This window comes from Myotis brandtii, unplaced genomic scaffold (genome assembly GCF_000412655.1).
Source record: "Myotis brandtii unplaced genomic scaffold, ASM41265v1 scaffold6, whole genome shotgun sequence".
NCBI classification, from domain to species: domain Eukaryota; kingdom Metazoa; phylum Chordata; class Mammalia; order Chiroptera; family Vespertilionidae; genus Myotis; species Myotis brandtii.
In genome coordinates, this window is record NW_005370271.1 from 2,344,469 (window position 1) to 2,353,751 (window position 9,283).

Below are 9,283 nucleotides of genomic sequence, written 5' to 3' on the forward strand. Positions count from 1 at the left end.
CCACCGGCCACCTCCCCCCTGCTCATCCCTGAGTCCTCCCTCCCCCCCCCACCCCCCCAAGCAGGTCATGCCCAGTCCTCCCTTAAACCACCTCGGATCCACGCCCTTCCCTCCATCTCTGACCAGCCCAGCAACAGCCACATCCAGGCAACTGCAGCCGCCTCCTGCATGGGTCCTGCTTCCACGGTGCACCCCCACCTCCAACCATCCTCCTCACAGAGGCCGAGGCTCTTCCAGAAACAGTTCCACCCTTTCCTGTTCCACGGGGCACCCTCCCCGTGCACCGAGGAGAAAAGCTAAGATCCCTCTTCCAGATCGGCCTGTGCCCCAGTGGGTGTGGAGTGTCATCTCCCAGCACCCCGCATTCCATGGAGGCCATGCGCCTGCCGGCCTGCGCGCATGCTCCCCTCTTTCTGACGTCTCTTCCCCCGGACTTGGCAGGAGGCTCCCGTCGGCCTCCAAGTCTTGGCGTAAGTGTGGGCTCCTGGGGGGGCCCTCCCAGGCCCAGCGCGCACCCACACTGCTTCTCCTCTCCTCCTACACTCATTGCGGAATGAAGGCTGTCCGCCTGGCAACACGCGGGGTTTGTGTGCGAGCAGATCCCGCGGGAACCCCGCCCCGTGGATCTTCTCGCCTCCACGGAGTCCCCAGAGCCCAGGACAGCGCACATAGTAGGCCCTCAGTAAAGACTTGCTGAGGGAGGATGGCAGGCGCCTGCGGTCAGAGCCGCTATCGCTGTGCCCCCAGATATGCGGCTGGAGGAGGTGAAAAATAATACAGAACAAACCGATGAGGAAAACCCATGGGGGCGGAACCCACCGTTTCCAACAGTAAATTCTTGACCTTTCTGCTTCCCTCTCCACGATGGTCTGTAAAAAGGAAAAAGGGTTTTTTTTAAAAAAAAAAATCCCCACCAATTACCTCTGAGATGAGACTTAATATACCAAGTTTTTGCCTGGAGCACATTTTTACAACCGAGTAATAAACCCCAGAAAAACATGCCTTCCCACAGGCCCGGCCGCCTTCCAGCGGGGCCGCGCGGCTGCGGGAGGGGGACGTTCCTTTCTTGTCAGGGGAAGAAAGAAAACAGGGGGAAGACTCAGATGAGGTAAATATTTATGGAAAGACGCCGTGTTGTTGATAATCAGGAATCTGGCTTTCCTTCCTGAACCAGGTCTCTATTTGTTTTCTGTTCAGATCACTTTTATGGCACTTGGGTTTTCTGCGCAATGAAGTGGCTGGGAGCGGGGGAGGGAGGGGGCAGAGGGTCCCCCGTCTTGGCCCTTTGCCAGCATGGAGGGTCCCGCAGATTCTCAAAGGAGACGGGTGTGGGCACCACCGTCTTGATCCTCGCATTGCCAGAGACACCGGAAGGAGTCCCTCCAGGAAAGGGAATTATTCCCGTGACAGGAGACCAGGCCTAAACGGAGGGGATTGCAACTCGAAGCCGGCATCACCCTGATAACAGCGGAGGAAGCCTGGGCAGAGGGCGCGCCCCTCCAGCCTCAGTGTCCCCTCCTGGGAGCAGGAGGCGAAGGTCGAGGCTGTAATGGTGCCCTGTGACCTCTGCGCCTTACCATCCACCGGCGGGCGGTCAGGGAACCAGGGCGAAACGGACACCCAGAGTCTCACCAGGCTGTTGGTGCAGAACAGATACACAATAGAGTTGAGGGAAACGGAGGGATGAAAATAAAAGCCACTGCAGCCCTTTCCTGAAGCGAATGAAAGGCTGTGTCCAGGGCAATCACACCAGCAAAGTCAGTCAGTTCCAGCCAAATGCAACTTTGAGTCGATTTTCTGAAACCTTTTTTTAAAAATTATTATTGTAAAAGTCAAGGAACATTCAAGAAGATTTGGAAAACAAACTCACAGAATATCCCACGACCCCGACACCCTAATGATCCTCCGTCTGCATATTTCTTCTCCCCCCACGTGTGGCCCGCATTCCCCCTGGAATGGAAACTCATGGAAACGGGAGGTCAGCCCCAAACGCGGAGCCACTGCCCCGCTTTCACGGATTCGTTTACTTCGTTCACAACCAGGTCAGGAGCTGCCTTCCCCTCCACGCCAACTGGCTTTTGTTTTCTAGTTGTTTTTAAAATATATTTTATTGATTTCAGAGAGGAAGGGGGAGGGAGAGAGATAGAAACATCCATGATGAGAGCGAATCATGGATCAGCTGCCTCCTGCACACCCTACACTGGGGATGGAGCCCGCAACCCGGGCCTGTGCCCCGACTGGGAATGGAACCGTGACCTCCGGGTTCATAGGTCGACGCTCAACCACTGGGCCACCATGGCGGGGCTAAATTTATTTTTAATCTAAGAAAAATTATTTCTGTTTTAAAGTGACACCATTGGTTGAGAGCTCCCTCGCACCATGAAAATTAACCGCCCCCTCCCGCCACGCAACAACCTCTGACAGTCACGGGGCTGACAGTAGGGCCTCAGCAACCCGTCAAGGTGGCTCTTTCTGCGCCACGCATGCCCGGGGCCTCCGCCTGGCTTCCACTGGTGGCGTCACCGAGGTAACCAATAGCCAATCACGGAACCGAAGTGGGGTGGGAGCAGGAAAATAGTTCTCATCACCCCTCCTCCTCTTCAGAGTCAGCTGGTCTAGGTGAGTCACTCAATTTATGGTTTTCAAAAACTGTCACCTCCAAGTATTATTCTGTGCCCAGAACTGTGACAGGGGCTTGCTGTCCTTCATCACTGACCCTCCCAACAACCCTCTGAGGTCAGCGTTCATGCCACCCCATTCTACAGATGAGGAAACTGAGGTTAGAGAGGTTAAGTGACTTGCCCAAGGTCACAGAGCCCATTTCTGTCTGAAAACCTACATTCTTCCCCTGCCCGCCTGCCCTCCCCACTCCGTGCATCCACATCCCACACAGAGCTGAGGACCCCCTTCTTCCAAGAGAAAACTGGGTGAACAAGCCGGAACGGGAAACCGATTTCCATTTTTCCCCTCACATTTGACTCCACACCCAGGATTGCTCAACACTTCGATTCGATGCCCTTGAGGCTGGACATCCACGTGACAGCTCAAAAGTCACTTAGGAGGCCAGGTCAAGGTCAAAATCTCAGCGCCCGGGCCGAGCTGGCCCACAGTCTGCTCCGTGGAGAACGGGGCTAGTTATACAGTCAGATGGGCCCATTATGGACGGAAACTGACCACACTCTTGGCCATTTAAGGGCTCAGCAAACACGCCGGCTGGCTGGGCCGTCCTGTGCTGATGGCAATCTTGGGCTCTCCGGGCCTTGGAGTGCCGCCTCGCTCGCCACGGGGTTGGGGAAACCCTCGGATAAGGTGGGCCCGTCCCTGGACACTAGGGTTGCCCTGGGGCCTTACAGGTAAGAAAAGGGGTGCGCTGTGCAGTCCTGGGTTGGCAGGAACAGGAGAGAACGACAGAGCAAAGAGGGGGCAGAGGGAGCCGGCACGAACTCCCCAGGGCGTCCCAAGAGCACGAGCCAGAACCCGAAGCCGGGCTGAGCAGCCGGGCCAGCCTAGCCCTTTTCTAGAAACCCCAGCCTTTGCTGGGGGCACACCCGCTGCCAGGCGCTGTGCAGGTTAAAAGCAAGTCAGTGAGGATCAGGGGAGACAGTGCTGCTGACTGTCCTCACACTGTGAAGCCGCGGTGATTTCGGTGATTTCACTGCGAGGCTGAGGCGGCCCGAGGCTGGCCCTGCCCACAGCGGGCCTGTCCCTCCTGGCCCTGCTCACTCCCCGGTCTTCAGCTCCGAGCCCGCTGCCTCGGCCCAGGGCTCCGGACATGCCAGGCTGTTGCACTGCAGCTTGGAGAGCAGGAGGTGTGGGTGTCTTGTCACCACGGAGCATGACGAGCAGCAGGGGGAGGGACCTGAGCTGCAGCAGGCCCTGCCTCTGGCCCCAGGATGCGTTCCCAGCATCTCTCCTTCTCCGGGACCTGCCTCTCCACCCCTCCCGCCTTCCACTCCCAGCGCTGCTCCTCCCTCCACAGAGCCTCGCAGCGGCCTCCTCACTGTCCTATTGCTTCCAGAATCCCACCTGCCCCCCACTTTCCATCACACCCCCCTCCTTCCAGCACGCCTCCACAGGGAGTGTCCCAGAGAGTACAGACGATATTGCTCAAAACACGGTCCCTGCAGAAATGCAAGCAGAGTCAGGCTCTCTGTGTCTGGCAGAGCGGGGGGTGTGGGGGGGGGCATGAGGTGGGTGCTGCTGCTGCAGGGGCACTGGGACAGGGTTTTGCACAAGGACCAGCACTGTCGGTTCAGATAAAAATACGCAAGCTTGTCTCCAGCAATCGGAGTTTTGGGACTGAAACCTAGAAATAAGAGGCGATAGGAAGGTTTGCAAGGATTTTGTTCTCAAGAAGTGTTGGTAGCAGCGAAGCTTGGGGGAGCTGATGTCCGTCATAAGGAAAGCGCTCGCTGAACTGTAAGCATCCCTGCTGTGGGAGGCAGGCGCGGGGTTACAGCCAGTGCCTCCATGAGACGACCACGGTGTGGACGAGGCGGACACTGACCAGCCACAGTTCCCCGGGGAAAAGGGGGAGAAATGGAGACAGGCGAAGGGGGAAGGCGGGAGGAACTTGCCTTCCACGCCGACGGAGAGACAGATACACAGAGTCACACACAGACACCATCAGTGTCGCTCTTCTGCACTCACGCAGCTATTTGGTGATCATGTACAATGAGAGCACCTAAGGATGCACAGGCGAGTGCTCATCCCAGTCATGTTTGTGAATCCTAGCTATGTGGATGGCAAAACAGAAAAGAAGGGAGGAGACGATGAATTGCTCGAATGTCTGTGATTTGGTTTATTGGTTATGGTGGCTATTAATTGCATTTGAAACTCCCAAAGGAGAGTTTCATAGAAGACACCTAGGCCACTCTGCAGACTGACCCAGCAAAGCCAGAATCCCAGCTTTCAATGCAAAGTCTCCTGATTTTTAAAAATATATATTATTATTATTGACTAGAGGCCCAGTGCACAAAATTCATGCACGGTGGGGGGGGGGGCTCCCTCAGCCCAGCATGCAACAATGCCAGCATCCCTCGCCCCGGCCTCTGGCCAGAAGTCCCTCCCCTCCCTCCATGCAGCCGAGGAGCGGACGCTGGGCTTGCATTGCCGGGTCGATGCCACCAGCGTCCTGCCCCGGCCAATATGGGTGCCGCCATCTTTGTTGAGGAGTGATGGTTAATTTGCACATTACCCTTTTATTAGATAGGATTTCAGAGAGGAAGGGAGAGGGAGAGAGAGATAGAAACATCCGTGACAAGAGAGAATCATTGATCGGCTGCCTCCTGCAAGCCCCACACGGGGGATTGAGCCCAAAACCCAGGCATGTGCCCTGACTGGGAATCGAACCTTGACATCCTGGTTCATAGGTCCACACTCAACCAGCGAGCCATGTCGGCCAGGCGAGTCTCCTGATTTTTAAATATTGGCAACTTACTCTGATGTGTACTACACTGTCTTCAGGCCAACACTGTGAGCATGGAAGAGGATAATTCTGCAGGAAGGATCCGGCTCGGGCAGCGCCTGTGACGGCTGCTGGAGTAACCGGGCACGTGACAGGGCCACCCTCCCACTAGAGCGAGGACCCGAGGGCAGGACCTGCCTGGGTAGCACGTGCTCCAGGTGGACAGTGACCAGCCCACAGCTGCCGGGGGGAAAGGGGGAGAGATGGGGAAAGGGGGAGAAATAGGAAAAAGGGGGAGAGATGGGGAAAATGGGGAGAAATGGAGAAAGACGAAGAGGGAGGCCAGCGGAAGAAGAAAAGGACAGATCATGCAACATGTTTGATCCTTTTGAAGAGAATGAAGGAAGCCGTTTTCTGCTCCCTTGCGGCTGACAGGCGTTGATTTTGCCGACAGAGCCTAGCGATGTGCCGGGAGTCTCCCCAGGTCCTCCAGATGCTGGAGGTGAGCTCTTCAACAAGGGACGGATTTCCAAACAACTCGGTTTCCAGAGCGCTCTTCCCTTCTTACAGTGACTGCTGAGCTGGCCATGTCCAGGGGAACAGCTGCTGCTCTGACCAAGCTCTGCACCCCTTGTCTATTACCAATACCCCCCGCCGCGCCCCCCGGGCGGGCCCTCTCCCTATCACAGCGTAGTCCTGCAAACCCAGAGGCTGGCAGGGTCCCTGCCCCGCAGCTTTACGGATAAGGGGTCCAAGGTCCAGAGAGGGGCAGTGACCTGCCTGAGGCAGCCCAGCAAGGAGGCGCGAGCGGGATTCCAGGCGGAGTCTGCGCTGCTGGAAGTGCAGTGTTGTCTCAGGTCAATCGGCTCCCGAGTCCCAGGCGCCCGCCCACACCATTGTCCGCTTGTGGAGGAACACTCCTCGGGATCGCGGGCCTTATCCTAGCAACGCCGCTGGTATTAATAACTAATGTGTCCCTCAGCCCAGCATGCAACAATGCCAGCATCCCTCGCCCCGGCCTCTGGCCAGAAGTCCCTCCCCTCCCTCCATGCAGCCGAGGAGCGGACGCTGGGCTTGCATTGCCGGGTCGATGCCACCAGCGTCCTGCCCCGGCCAATATGGGTGCCGCCATCTTTGTTGAGGAGTGATGGTTAATTTGCACATTACCCTTTTATTAGATAGGATTTCAGAGAGGAAGGGAGAGGGAGAGAGAGATAGAAACATCCGTGACAAGAGAGAATCATTGATCGGCTGCCTCCTGCAAGCCCCACACGGGGGATTGAGCCCAAAACCCAGGCATGTGCCCTGACTGGGAATCGAACCTTGACATCCTGGTTCATAGGTCCACACTCAACCAGCGAGCCATGTCGGCCAGGCGAGTCTCCTGATTTTTAAATATTGGCAACTTACTCTGATGTGTACTACACTGTCTTCAGGCCAACACTGTGAGCATGGAAGAGGATAATTCTGCAGGAAGGATCCGGCTCGGGCAGCGCCTGTGACGGCTGCTGGAGTAACCGGGCACGTGACAGGGCCACCCTCCCACTAGAGCGAGGACCCGAGGGCAGGACCTGCCTGGGTAACACGTGGTCTGGGTGGACAGTGACCAGCCCACAGCTGCCGGGGGGAAAGGGGGAGAGATGGGGAAAGGGGGAGAAATAGGAAAAAGGGGGAGAGATGGGGAAAATGGGGAGAAATGGAGAAAGACGAAGAGGGAGGCCAGCGGAAGAAGAAAAGGACAGATCATGCAACATGTTTGATCCTTTTGAAGAGAATGAAGGAAGCCGTTTTCTGCTCCCTTGCGGCTGACAGGCGTTGATTTTGCCGACAGAGCCTAGCGATGTGCCGGGAGTCTCCCCAGGTCCTCCAGATGCTGGAGGTGAGCTCTTCAACAAGGGACGGATTTCCAAACAACTCGGTTTCCAGAGCGCTCTTCCCTTCTTACAGTGACTGCTGAGCTGGCCATGTCCAGGGGAACAGCTGCTGCTCTGACCAAGCTCTGCACCCCTTGTCTATTACCAATACCCCCGCTGTGCCCCCCGGGCAGGCCCTCTCCCTATCACAGCGCAGTCCTGCAAACCCAGAGGTTGGCAGGGCCCCTGCCCCGCAGCTTTACGGATAAGGGGTCCAAGGTCCAGAGAGGGGCAGTGACCTGCCTGAGGCAGCCCAGCAAGGAGGCGCGAGCGGGATTCCAGGCGGAGTCTGCGCTGCTGGAAGTGCAGTGTTGTCTCAGGTCAATCGGCTCCCGAGTCCCAGGCGCCCGCCCACACCATTGTCCGCTTGTGGAGGAACACTCCTCGGGATCGCGGGCCTTATCCTAGCAACGCCGCTGGTATTAATAACTAATGTGTAACTTCAAAGAAACCTCGCTTTAAAACAAAGCGCTCTGTGGAGGGGGGGGGGGGGGGGCCCTCTGAAAGTAGGTGGCGGGGATGCCAGGTCAGGGTGACCTGCTGGCTGGACGCTGCTGCCCGCGAAGCCTGCCCGGTGCCTGGCCCGCGGGTAAGCCATCCTTGGCCGGCGTTGAAGTTGTACCAGCCAGGCTCCTGAGTGTAACGGGAGGGTTCACAGGTGGCTGAAACGATAAACGATAACTTCCTGGTCACGTGCCTCAGTGTGACTTCGCGCCCAGGCCAGGACCTACCCTGGTTTCAGCAGGAAGGCCTGTGCCACCTTCCAGCAGAGCTCCCTGTGCTGCCAGGGCCTGTGCCAGCCCCCCCCCCCCCACCCCCCCCAGAGGCGCCAGGATCTTAGCAAGCAGATTTCCATAAGCCTCTTTGCACTGGTCCACCCAGCAGTGTTCGCACTAATTGTCTCATTAACAATTATCCACCAGGTGCCTCCCAGGCCTGCACCTGCTGAGTCAGACGTCCTCTCCGACACAGGAGGCAGCACCAGGGACAGGCGGGGACTCACGACTCAGCACATTCTACGTCCACAGTCTCCCTCAATCCCACTCTCAGGTGGGGGGAAGGAGGCGCTGCTCAGGGAAGTGGGAGCGCGCCCCGGGGTGCACACCTGGCCCAGGATGAGACTGGGGTGCTCACCAGCCCCCCCACCCCCGCCTCCTGTGACCCGTCCACCCTCTGCCTTCCTGGAGCCTCAGTCAGCAGTGGGCAGACGTGGGAGCAGACTGAAGTTTACTCACTCTCTCACCCACCCTTTCTCCTGGAACCACAGAAGTAGGAGAGACATGAATGCAAGGACACTCCCCCCACCCCCCATTTGGCCAGGGAGGGAAAGAAGGGACGCTGAGAGGGGAAGGGCCTGCGTGGGGTCCCCCAGCGAGCGAGTGAGTGACATGTGGGGTCAGGCCTTGCTTCTCAGCTGTGGTCCAGGTCCTTTCTCCTCACTCCCCACGAAGACCACAGAGCCACCTGCAGGAAGTCTGAGCTGTGGGAAGGTGGGGACACGGAGGAGAGCCTGTTCCATCAAAGCCACAGTCACACGGCTGTCCAGGCAGGGACAGTGCTGCCACTCTAGGCAGGCAGACTAATTCGTCCTCCTCCTCCAGGGATGGAGGGGGAGCGGGGCCGGGATGGCCTCTGCACACACACAATGAAAAGAGAAATGCCATTTCCTGGGTGTCCCGTGGCTGAGACTCAGGCCCCTGCAGGGCGTGGGGGTAATAACAGCACGGGGGGGCGGGGGGTGTCAATGCCAGCCCTGCCGCGGACCAGGACAAGGCCTGTGAGCAGCAGGCACCCAGGGCTGTGAGGAAGGGGGATCTGTTTATATTTCCTAAACACATTTAGCTCATTTTTTTTCTATAAACACAGGAAACTGGGAGATGCAGCAAAACCAGGACGGTCCTGAATGAGGGGAGCGGATAGCGGTGAAGCGGGTGGAGAGGAGAGAGGACCCTCAGCCAGGACT